The sequence below is a fragment of the Micropterus salmoides genome, unplaced genomic scaffold, assembly GCF_014851395.1.
Source record: "Micropterus salmoides isolate LMB-PRFRI ecotype aquatic unplaced genomic scaffold, ASM1485139v1 Ms_hic_scaffold_2, whole genome shotgun sequence".
NCBI classification, from domain to species: domain Eukaryota; kingdom Metazoa; phylum Chordata; class Actinopteri; order Centrarchiformes; family Centrarchidae; genus Micropterus; species Micropterus salmoides.
The window spans coordinates 41641655-41654868 of record NW_024041150.1 but is presented as its reverse complement, the minus strand read 5'-3'; the positions used below and the strand labels follow the sequence as shown (position 1 = coordinate 41654868).

The 13214-nt window shown below is 42.3% G+C and overlaps 1 long non-coding RNA gene across 1 annotated transcript; it reads right to left on the bottom strand.

Annotated features, from left to right (window-relative positions):
- Positions 1-12507: 12507 nt before the first annotated feature.
- On the bottom strand, positions 12508-13214 carry LOC119912322. The gene is made up of 3 exons (XR_005446129.1): positions 13198-13214; positions 12647-12910; positions 12508-12568 (listed from the first exon to the last, which is right to left on the bottom strand). It is a non-coding gene; the product is annotated as an uncharacterized LOC119912322 (long non-coding RNA).

Genomic DNA, 13214 nt, shown 5'->3' with positions numbered 1-13214 from the left:
AACAACCAGATTGTACAACTCATTCACAAAATGAGGCACACAACTTAATACTAGACCAACTAACCTCCGCCGTCAAGCAGACACGAGTCATAAGGACTGGACGAGCCCCCATTTGTCACACTATGGCACTATGGCTGCGACAAATATGGGAGACAAAACGAGCTTGCACGAAAAAAGTAACGGTTTATTTTACAAAATAATATTTAACAAAGATAATAACGTGAATCAGTGTCAGTCATGTCAGTGTGGGTGTGTGAAATGTCAGTGAGAACACAAAAGCAATCAATAGCTGCACCCGCGATGAGAGAGCCAGAAAGACAAAAAAGGATGTGAGCTTTATAGCTCCCAAACACTCACCTGCTGATGACGACCTCCCAGCCCCCATCCTGCAAGATAATAACAAAAAGACAGGACACAGGATACCTAGTGCCTGGGAGGGGTTGTCACACTCCCTGACTGCTGTCCCCACTCTCTCATTTAGGGTTTCTTATTTCTCAACATCAGGCAGCCAGAAGGAGGACTGAGAGCTTGGAGGAGCTCAGCAGGTGGCAGCAGCTTGGCCCTGGAGCCACACTGAACATTTTCAACTGTCCATTTTATAAACTTAAAGTGCCATTAAATGTAATAACCCTATTTTAACTTGTTTGTTTTTGTGTATTTTAACTTTGTTAAATTAAAGATAGTCATGTGTCATATTATTAGAGGTTGTCAAAAGTCAACCTCTGTTCCGAACCTGGCATGTGTGTGCTTTTCTCTTCTGTAGCACTTTACCTTTTTGTATAAAACTTTTCTGCTTTTCTCTATAACTCACTGTTGATCTAAAAATCACCAGAAATGTTTGAGACCTAATCTTTGAGACAATGTGGAAACAAACATTCACACATTAAGTAGATTCTACTTACCAAGCAGCCGCGGTAAAGATGATTTCTCCATTTTAACTCTTGGTCATCTGAGATCAACACATTAAGCAGTCACACCAAGTAAAACCCTCCTCCTTCCTTTGTGTGTCACTCGTACTCTCGTGGTTTTCTCTCACAAAGTTAACAGGAAATATACTTCATGTTAAGTCTCAGTGGAAAACTGACCAGGTTGTGCAGAGCCACAGTGGTGACACTTACTGAGAGACAAATCACATCTTTTGCCAATTTAGTTTTTATAGACAGCATGTATTAACTTTGTATTTGTATATAATTTACCAAACAAATATACATCTATAAAAATACCCCCCCCCCCCCCCCCACTGCTGAAGTCTGAGATTCTGAGTTCAACATCATCTACAAGTCAAACTAGAACATGAGGAGTTCCACAGGGAAGTGTTGTGGGTCCTCTGCTGTTTGTGATCTATGAAGGAAATCTGAGGTTTATTTGCCCATAGTCATCACCCGAACCTTCCTCAGCCTGAGTGGGCGGGGTCATTGTTATAGAGGCGGGCTGGTCATTTTCTGCAGTCAGAGCAGAGATCCAGCTGATGTGACCGCTGATGTCACACTTGTAGAGGCCTTCCTCAGACTTGTTAACATGGTGGATGGTCATGTGACCTGTAGGCTCAGTCCTGATGAGGGAGCCATCTTTATAGAAACCAGCTGGGAGGTTGGAGGGAGGGGTCTGTTTTACAGTGCAGAGTGACATCATGTCCCTCCATCACAGGGAGGACAGGACTCTGCAGGATCACTGGTCCACCTCAACAGTCATTTGTATCCTCATGTTTGTGTCTATGTTGTTTTGTAATTACCTTTCAATCCCTCAGTGTGTGCAATCTTGTCTTTCTTGGTCTGTAGGTCCTTCAGCTGCCTCTACACAGGCTGTTACTTTGATCGCTGTCTCTGTATACATATTTTCTTAATGCTAAAAACGATAAATTCAGTTTGTTTATATTTCATTCAGGTAGCTGAATGTACTCGCTGTGCATGCACAGGCATTAGTAAGTTGCAGTGAAGTAAGTAAGCAAAGTCAGTGACACAGTTGACTGGATGAATACTTGATGTCCCGTTCACTAACAGACTGGGCACCTGTCACTTAGTGAGTAAGCTCATTCATACAGCGGCAGGGTCTCTCCATTCCTCAGTGAACGTTGTTCTCAGTAGCTTTGTGAAAAGGTCTTTAAAGGATCAGCTCACGCCCCACATGTACGCTGAGTGGTCCCTTCATAATACGACTACAGCGTCAGAGATGAAGGACAAAGACCACAGTCCTCGTCCTAAAGTTCTGACGAAGCTAAATGAGAGACAGAGCAACAAGCAATGTTCTTGTTTCAGTCACTGGCTGCCTGACAAATCTGCTTTTGGCTCTTCACAGATAAATCTACATGTGGTCGGAAGTGGCAGCATTGATTGTTGGAGGACTTATTATTACTTATCGATATAAAAGACGATGTATGAACCCCAAGTCAGGCCGTGATGGTGAGTCCTGCTTGCTACAGTCTCGGCCTCAGCCAGCCGATGAAACATCTGAAGCCAGTTCTGATGATTAAAGTGTGACTTAACATTAGATCCACCTGCGTTTGCTCTATTTTACTATGAATGAAATCAAATGAGTTAATATCAGGAGGAGGTTACATTAAAAATAGACTTCCAGGTTTTAAGGCAGCACCTTGTTCAGTATCAAGAGCAACATGAACATTTGGTGAAGTCATGTGGGGAAGCTTCACTTTGTGCTGAGGAGACTTTGCTGAAGAATCAAATCATTATCAGTGACAATTTGGTGAACTGTGATGCGATATTTATGAAACTGTCAGGAACTGGGCAGAGCAGAGGCAGGGGTGCTCCTCCGAGTGTCTGGTTAGTGCGGGGAGGATGGCGTGGCAGTAGCATGTTGCTCCTCAGCCAGCACGGTCACGCCCACTGCTACTCCCACTCTCTACAACACATCAACCATCCATTCACTCAAAGGAGAAAATAAATAAAAAAACAAACACATACCAATAGCCACAGCCGGATCATGGCAGTGCTATCGTGATGAAACCAAATCTGAGGGCCTTGTTGGGGCTGCAGCTTTCATCAGTGTGGAACTGCCAGTAGTAGGAGTAGTATGTTTTCATCAATTTAATCAAACATACTAGAAATCTATACAAACGTTCATTTTAGTGTCTGAAAAAGTATTTATGTGTTTTATCTTTAAAGTACTATCTCTCTAACATTCATCAAGCCCAATCAGATTCATTGGTTGTACATACAAACATTTTTTTATCTTTTTGTTCAGATAACGAGTGATACTGCATGATAAAGATGGCTCCCTCATCAGGACAGAGCCTACAGGTCACATGTCCATCCACCATGTTTCCAAGTCAAGTGTGACATCAGCGGTCATGGAGAGTCTCCATCCAGGATCTCTGTCACGGTGAGGAGGCTGCTCAGTAGATATTTGGTCGGTTGTTAATTTGAGGAGAAGCTCAGCAGGTTCATAAGTTACAGTAGAGTTGATCACATCAACGTGCTGTTGTAGTCTTCACACAAACCAAATCACCAAATCATCATCAAACCAAATACAACCTTAAACGGTGTTACAAACTCACCCGGTGCTGTATCTAGTTTATATTAAAGCAGTGCAGGTGGTGACTGAGTGTGGAAGTGCCCCTGAAGCTTTGTGGAAACAGAAAGCACAGTGACATTGGTGGCTTGTAGAAGTTATTGCAACTCAAATTTAGGATGAAAACACATCAGTCATTTTATTGGCCAGGTGTATGTACACATACGAGGAATTTTGAGTGAACAGAAGAAAATCTAAATCAAATCTCTTTAATTCTTTTATAATTTCTGTTGCATAATCAAGTGTAAAGATTTACAAATTAAAGTGCTCCTCTAAACCAACACATTCTCATCTGAATGCATCATAACTGACGCTTTCAGACAGCGTGACAAAGCGTAAGGATTTCACACTAAAGGCTTCAGCGTCCCTGTGAAACGCCCCTGTTTGCTACGTTGCAGCAACACAAGGGAGGCTAATTTGGCCTCCCTTGTGTTGCGGGAGGCTAGTTTGGGTCCGCATTTCTACAAACAGAGTTGGGGATTTGGTCAAAATGAATGGTCTCCTCAATGATGACAAGTGAAGGCAGATACTTATTCATCATGCAGTTCCATCAGGGAGTCACCTGATTTATTCTGCAGCATGACAATGACCTTTAACATACAGCGAAAGACGAACAAGGATCTTGGAAGTGACGGTGTGGCCCCACAGAGTCCTGATCTCGACATCATCAAGTCTGTCTGGGATCTCAGTAAAAGTTTCCATGGATAACTTTCGGTTTACAAATCGGAATAAAAATCAGATCATGACTGCTCACATAATTGTGGAAAAAGACCAATTTTGTGATAATACACTGCTCAAAAAAATAAAGGGAACACTTAAACAACACAATGTAACTCCAAGTCAATCACACTCCTGTGAAATCAAACTTATTAACTGAACACTTAAGGAAACAACACTGATTGACAATCAATTTCACATGCTGTTGTGCAAATGGAATAGACAACAGGTGGAAATTATAAAGGCTCCTTGGCTTTTCAGAGTGATATAGGCAGTAAAAACATTTAGTATGACACTAGTAGAAACACTAGTATGCTAATGAAGCCTGAATGAAAACATTATTTAACAAAAGTAGTTAAGGACCCCTGGTTTAAGTTACTATCAGCAGGTTGAAGGCAGGAATCTAGCTTGATGCATATTTGCATAGTAGGCTAGAACAAACATTGTTATCAGCATCATAAATTGAACTTTTGAAAGTTTTAATTATTTAGCCTTTAGGCCTACATGCCTTTGAACCACTAACTTACACTGTGGACGTGGACACAAAGATATATTAAATGTACTGAAATTATACAAATGTCATTGTAAAGGCTATCATTTATTTGAAAGCTGATTTTATTGTCTTCTTGTTTCTGCAAATGAGATATATGTCTTGTTCAGTTTTTTATTATGCAGTATAGTAAGCATTTTCTCAATGTAGGGCTATGACAACTAAGATGGTATTTTAGCGTTGTCTTATACATTGGGAAAGATGAATGCTTTAATAAACATGAGGGAAATTAGTTATGAGTTAGGCTATCCCTAACCCCATTTAAGCATGATACTCATAGCAAACCTGGTTTAACCATAATAAAGTAATTGTAGGATACAGTGTGTTGAGAAAATAGGGTTGAAATGTGGTGAGATTTCAAACTCTGCAGACTCGAGCACAAACCAAAGATTATCATTATTTGTTTAAATGTGGTAAGAGTGGTTCATCAGTGACTACCCTAATCACCATCTGTTCAACTTCATTAAGAACCAGAACACACTGAACACACTGGATCAGCTCAGAAGTGATGCTCTGTGGTGACATCATCATAGTCATCATCCAATCCCTCCTCAGCCTGGGTAGACGGGGTCATCACCATAGAGACTGGCAGGTCATGTCCTGCACTCAGAGCAGGTTAGAAAGAAAATTTACTTAATTTATCTTCATCTAACTGTCAATCACTGATGTCATTGATGGTGGTGGTGATGGTGCAGTGGATAAGACAAATGTCTTTGGTGTGAGAGACCTGGGTTCAATTCCACCAATGTGCCCCTGAGCATGGAACTTAACTCCTAGTTGCTCCATAGGTGTGCGACATCTGACATATGTAGTAATTGTAAGTTGCTTTGGATAAAATTCTCTGATAAATGTATTGATTGATTTTATGAATTGACTTATTGTAAGATCAGTGAATGATTCAGTGTTACCTGTGGCCCTGTGTCGATATAAAGACACCATGAGGACAGTGGAGATGCAGTACGGACAGAAGACCACCAGGTGGTAGATCAGTCTAAACACAAGCTGGAAGGGGGCTGAGGCAGGGGTGTTGGAGGAGGCGGGGTTGCGGGGTGGCAGGCGGTGGGCAGAGCTGCGGATGTGGGCAGAGCTGAGGTTGTAGGTTTACCTGTAGAGAGAATCCCACCTGGTCAGGTCAATCTCTGGATGAAATAAGTCCTGAAATCAAAGGTAACCTCCTCACCTGTGACAGAGATCCAGCTGGATGGAGACTCTCCACGACCTCTGATGTTACACTTGTAGAGGCCTTCATCAGACTTGTTAACATGGTGGATGGTCATGTGACCTGTAGGCTCAGTCCTGATGAGAGCCATCTTTATAGAAACCAGCTGGGAGGTTGGAGGGAGGGGTCTTGTTTTACAGTGCAGAGTGACATCATGTCCCTCCATCACAGGGAGGACAGGACTCTGCAGGATCACTGGTCCACCTCAACACAGAGACAAACTACAGCATTTCATCATTTACACACAGCTTCATCAACACTAACTCCACAGTCTGATCTTACCAGTGACAGTGATGTTGATGGTGTTACTGGTTGCTCCCTCTCTGGACTCACACCAGTAAACTCCACTGTCCATGCAGCGATGTAGCTGATGTAACAGGAAGAACCAGCTGATCTTCCCCAGTCGTCACACTGAGTCCTGGTTCTCTGGTTGTGTTCCTCCTCAGCGTCCATCCAGCAGAGCTGTCGTCCTCCTCACAGCTCAGAGAGACAGACTCTCCTTCAAACAGCTGAGAGCTGCTGGGACTCACAGTCAGAGAGGCTGGAGGAAGAGACAGAAAGATGTGGTTAGAGAGAACATTTGCATTAATTTTCTCCACATTCCTCATATTCCTACTTTCTCACTTCTTCCCTGCTGAACTGATCTCTGTGTTTCAGTCGCTGATTTCAGAGAAGAAATCGAATCCCACTGATTTGATTTTCCCAAATGTTTTCTGCATACTTATAACGTTGGTTGAGGTGTGGCTACATGAGTTTTTTTATTCATTATCTCTTAGTACTCAGTGTTGCAGTCTGGACAGCTTGGCTGTGACAGAAGAAGTTTTCTCACCTTGGTTTGTTGTGCAGCTCAGCAGTGAGGTCAGAACTAAAGAGAAACACACTCAGGTTGGTGGTTTTACATGAAACAAGACATCTGGACTTTCTACAAAACAGAACAACAGCCACACATTGATATTAGCTTTGGAAATAAAAATTGTATTTTATTAAGGAGACATACAATTTTGATTTAGTTCAATTTCCCCAAACAGAGCAGTCAGGACATGAACCTTCGACGCAGCAGGAGTGAAAGATGGCGTTGGGGCCTCTCCAACGCATTATCTACTTTGTTCCAGAGAGTTGGATAGCTGAGCTGAAGCCTGTTTCCCTTGTGTGTAGGGTGGATAGATGGATTTTAGGATATTTAAAAACAGCCTCAGAAGAGACCTCCATTTCCTGTGTTGCCTCTGTGTGGCACATTACAATTAGTCTGTTGCTTGTGTGGGTTTTGAGTTGTTTTTAGTTTTGCACGTTTAGTTATTTAGTTTTTTGCTTTTATATTTGGTTGTTGTGTTTATTCTTATATTAAGACAAGCTTAGCAGAGGTAGCCAAAGGACTGATCCAAGCACTGTGAAGCAGACAGTTTCCTTGACTCCTTGACTGCTGTCACCACTCGGTCATTTAAGGTTACTGTTTCTCACCATCAGGCGGCCAGAAGGAGGACTGAGAGCTTGGAGGAGCTCAGCAGGTGGAACAAAGCGTACTGGAGGATTCTGGAAACACACTGAGCAGCTTTGGCCCCGGAGTACTTGCCACTGTCAATTTTATAAACAATTAAGGTGCCAATAAATGAATAAACCCTGTTTTAACTTGTTTGTTTTTGTGTATTTTCCTTTGTTAAATTCTTAATAATTGTGTTTTAAATAGTCATCCTCTGGTCCGAGCTTGGCATGTGTGTGTTTTTCTCTTCTGTAGCACTTCAGGATAGTAAATACCTTTCTGTATAAAACTTTTCTACATGCTTTCAACCTCTTTCTTCTATTTTATGATATACTGTAGGAATAACTACTGTTAACAATGCAATGAACACTTGCTGTAATGTTTGTGTTGCTTTTTGCTGCCATATTATCAAACAACACTGAAATTCCTGCTCTGTTGTTGCAGTTAACATGTACACGATCTGTTTGGCTGATTTCTGTCTTTGTATTCATGTTGTTCACTCTATAACTCGCTGTTGCTTTCAAAATCACCAGAAATGTTTTAGACCTAATCTTTGAGACAACGTGGAGACAAACATTCACACATTAAGTAGATTCTTGCTTACCAAGCAGCCGCGGTAAAGATGATTTCTCCATTTTACTCTCGGCCATCTGAGATCAACACATTAACGTTCACCAGTCAAACCAAGTAAAACCCTCCTCCTTCCTCTTTGTGTGTCACTCGTTCTCTCGTGGTTTTCTCACATAGTTAACAGGAAATAAACTTTATGTTGAGGCTCAAATTGAAAAACTGACCAGGTTGTGCAGAGGCACAGTGGTGACACTTACTGAGAGACAAATCACATCTTTTGCCAATTTAGTCTTTTATAGACAGCATGTATTAACTTGGTATTTGTATATAATTTACCAAACAAATATACATCTATAAACATATGATGAACAACATATGATCATGTGGCAATAAATAAAGGACAATTGAAAAATAGAGACATGTGGTTTGTTCTTGTCAGAAACCCAGTCATAGTCACCAGCTGGCTCATTGTTTTACACTGTACCTTCATCATCATCATCATTCAACCTCACCCCTGTATTCTGGCATGGCTGCAGAACATTGACTTTGAAGCCAAAAGGTTCTCAAGACCGACAGGCTTGTAAAAGTCCCCCCAAGAAATTCATATATTTTGTTATATTTACTTTTACTTACGGGTCACCTGACCCACCTGTCTGTCTTTACTTAGTTTATTTCTTCAAACAGAGAAACAAAAAAAATGAAACAAAATTGGACAGTTATTTTAATTACTTTTTTTTGATTCATGGAAATATGGCTCTGTTTTTTGTTTCTTCACTTTTAGGTCCATGCAAAAAACAAAACAAAACAATTATAAAAACAAACTATTCAAATGTATACCTCTCTTCCCGACTGCTGACCTGACTCATGACTTTTAGGGGGCAACTTTATGAATGCCATCCGCAAAAATGGCTAGTAAGAGTGACTGTGGCAGGCCACTGCTGAATTCAACCCACGTTTTCTTCATTTTGTACATAAGCACATGTCCTTATTACATCTGTTGTGTTTAACACCTCTGTTTCACCATGTACCGTTAGCCCCGTAGTATAACACAGAAACTCACAAGTTAAGGCAAACATTGGCAACAGGCTATGTACCACAGTACTTTAAAGTAGCTGTAATTAAACCTCTTCCGCTTTTGATCGAGGGGTTTTAGCAAACTGTAAACCTATATTTAACCTTCCATTTCTCCCAAAGATGCTTGAGAAAGCAGTCGCCAAACAGCTGTGTGACTTTCTACAGAGCAAGAGTTTATTTGAGGATTGTCACTCAGGATTTAGAGATCATCATAGCACAGAGACAGAACTGGTGAAAATTACTAATGACCTTATCCAATACAAATATTATTGACATTTGTGAATCGATCCATAATCGTCCAAGTCCCCATCGCGATGCATCTAAAAATCAATTATTTCCCCCACCCCTAGTGGAGAGTGGCTGAGTCCAAACAAATCCATAAAGAAACAAAATCAAAACAGTCAATCAAAATCAAAAGAAGGCAAAAGTGCAACAAAGATCCACAAACAAAACAAGCAAGATTAAAAACTGGAACACATTTGAAAGAGCACAACAAGCTACAAGGATCTGACAAAAGGGAACAAACAAACCTACCGTTATATAGAGGGGGCAGGGTAACTGTAACACAGGTGAGACACATGGGACTAACCAGACTGAACAGAAACAAAGCTAGACAAAGACACCGGACGCTCCAAAACAAACCAGGAAGTAAAACTCACAAAGACGCACGAGGGCGACTTAAAAAAAATAAAACAGAGCACAGAAACAAACGAACAACTGACAAAAAACAAGAACACAGGAGGCGGGGAGTGATAAACACAGGAGGAAATGGCAGAAACACAACAAAGTTGTTGTGAAGTTTATTGAAAACTTTTAAAGTAAATAAAAACCCTGTTTTAAAACATCTAAACCAAACAAGCAAGAGTAACAACAAAACTCAAACCAGAACCTGAACCTGAGCTTTTATTTGGACCAAAAACATTCGACAGCTTTGTCCATTTGTCCAGGGGTCTGTATCATGAAATCTGAGGTTTATTTGCTGATGACGCAAACATTTTATCTTCATTTAAGAATCACAACACACTGGATCAGCTCAGAAGTGATGCTCTGTGGTGACAGCAGTGATGATGTCATCATAGTCATTATCCAATCCCTCATCAGCCTGGGGGGGCGGGGTCATCACCATAGAGGCGGGCAGGTCATTTCCTGCAGTCAGAGCAGGGTAGAAATAAAATATCAATCAGTAAGCATCAGCTAAATTAATAAAGGTAATGATTGATCTATTAATTGATTGATTGATTGATTGTAAGGTCAGTGAATGATTCAGTGTTACCTGTGGCCCTGTGTCGATATAAAGACACCATGAGGACAGTGGAGATGCAGTACGGACAGAACACCACCAGGTGGTAGATCAGTCTAAACACAAGCTGGAAGGGGGCTGAGGCAGGTGGTGTTGGAGGAGGCGGGGTTGTCGGGGTGGGCAGAGCTGCGGATGTGGGCAGAGCTGAGGTTGTAGGTTTACCTGTAGAGAGAATCCCACCTGGTCAGGTGAATCTCTGGATGAAATAAGTCCTGAAATCAAAGGTAACCTCCTCACCTGTGACAGAGATCCAGCTGGATGGAGACTCTCCACGACCTCTGATGTCACACTTGTAGAGGCCTTCATCAGACTTGTTAACATGGTGGATGGTCATGTGACCTGTAGGCTCAGTCCTGATGAGGGAGCCATCTTTATAGAAACCAGCTGGAGGTTGGAGGGAGGGGTCTCTGTTTTACAGTGCAGAGTGACATCATGTCCCTCCATCACAGGGAGGACAGGACTCTGCAGGATCACTGGTCCACCTCAACACAGAGACAAACTACAGCATTTCATCATTTACACACAGCTTCATCAACACTAACTCCACAGTCTGATCTTACCAGTGACAGTGATGTTGATGGTGTTACTGGTTGCTCCCTCTCTGGACTCACACCAGTAAACTCCACTGTCTGATGTGAAGATGTCGCTGATGTTGCAGGAAGAACCAGCTGGTTCTCCTCCCCAGTCGTCACACTGAGTCCTGGTTCCTCTGGTTGTGTTCCTCCTCAGCGTCCATCCAGCAGAGCTGTCGTCCTCCTCACAGCTCAGAGAGACAGACTCTCCTTCAAACAGCTGAGAGCTGCTGGGACTCACAGTCAGAGAGGCTGGAGGAAGAGACAGAAAGATGTGGTTAGAGACAACATTTGCATTAATTTTCTCCACATCCCTCATATTCCTACTTTCTCACTTCTTCACTGCTGAACTGATCTCTGAGTTTCAGTCGCTGATTTTCAGAGAAGAAATTTGAATCAAACTCAGATATGAGCTGATAGACAAATGTTTTCTGCCTGTTTTCAAATTTAATTCTCAAGGTTGGTGTTAAACATCAGAAGATCTGGCTACATGTGTCGCATATAAATATCCTGTCTTCTCTGGTAGCCGCTTCATCATGCTGTGCAGTCCTGGTTTCTGAATTACATTTTTATTTTCTCCAGTACTGGAGCCAAAGCTAAAACTGCTGGTATAAAAATCAGCCTGTTCTCATGCTCAGGTGTCATGCATTTACATGCTTTGAACAAGCCGTGTCTATTGTATGCAAAACAGCGATTTTGTATGTATAGTAGACGCCCCCAGGAACGTGTGGGTGTGACGCATCCAAGCCGAGTGTGTATGTGACGCCCCGGGGTCACTAGCTAGCTAGTGATGTTTTTGTTTAAGGAGTTGACAGCCCCCCCCCCGAGGCAACTTCGCTAACCTTAACCATAGCATAAGCTAGTGCCTAGCCCAAGTCAGTAAATATATGCATGTCGACCGGCAGTTGTGCACAGCTGTAGGGTTAGCCTCCTTTGTGTTGCAACACTATTGCAAACTGCAGCATATCATATACACGCAAAATCGATGTTTTGCATACAATAGACATGGCTTTTCCAAAGCGTGTATATGTGACGCATGAGATGAGATCGGGTTGATAAAAATTTAAATGTCAAAACTGCATTCAGTGTTTTATTGTATTTGTAAAGTGGCTGTTTCCCTCCCCAAACACTGTCCTAAACATTAACTGTTCTATCAGGGAGTGAATAACTTTTCAGCTGTGACAGAAGAAGTTTGCTCACCTTGGTTTGCAGATTTTGGGGGGAGATGAGGTTGCAGGTTTACCTGTAAAGAGAATCCACCTGATCAGATGAATCTCTGGATGAAATAAGTCCTGAAATCAAAGGTAACCTCCTCACCTGTGACAGAGATCCAGCTGGATGGAGACTCTCCACGACCTCTGATGTTACACTTGTAGAGGCCTTCATCAGACTTGTTAACATGGTGGATGGTCATGTGACCTGTAGGCTCAGTCTTTGATGAGGGAGCCATCTTTATAGAAACCAGCTGGGAGGTTGGAGGGAGGGGTCTCTGTTTTACAGTGCAGAGTGACATCATGTCCCTCCATCACAGGGAGGACAGGACTCTGCAGGATCACTGGTCCACCTCAACACAGAGACAAACTACAGCATTTCATCATTTACACACAGCTTCATCAACACTAACTCCACAGTCTGATCTTACCAGTGACAGTGATGTTGATGGTGTTACTGGTTGCTCCCTCTCTGGACTCACACCAGTAAACTCCACTGTCCCATGCAGCGATGTAGCTGATGTAACAGGAAGAACCAGCTGGTTCTCCTCCCCAGTCGTCACACTGAGTCCTGGTTCCTCTGGTTGTGTTCCTCCTCAGCGTCCATCCAGCAGAGCTGTCGTCCTCCTCACAGCTCAGAGAGACAGACTCTCCTTCAAACAGCTGAGAGCTGCTGGGACTCACAGTCAGAGAGGCTGGAGGAAGAGACAGAAAGATGTGGTTAGAGAGAACATTTGCATTAATTTTCTCCACATTCCTCATATTCCTACTTTCTCACTTCTTCACTGCTGAACTGATCTCTGTGTTTCAGTCGCTGAGTTTCAGAGAAGAAATCCGAATCCCACTGATTTGATTTTCCCAAATGTTTTCTGCATACTTATAACGTTGGTTGAGGCTACATGAGTTTTTTTATTCATTATCTCTTAGCCACTCAGTGTTTCAGTCTGGACAGCTTTGGCAGTGACAGAAGAAGTTTGCTCACCTTGGTTTGTTGTGCAG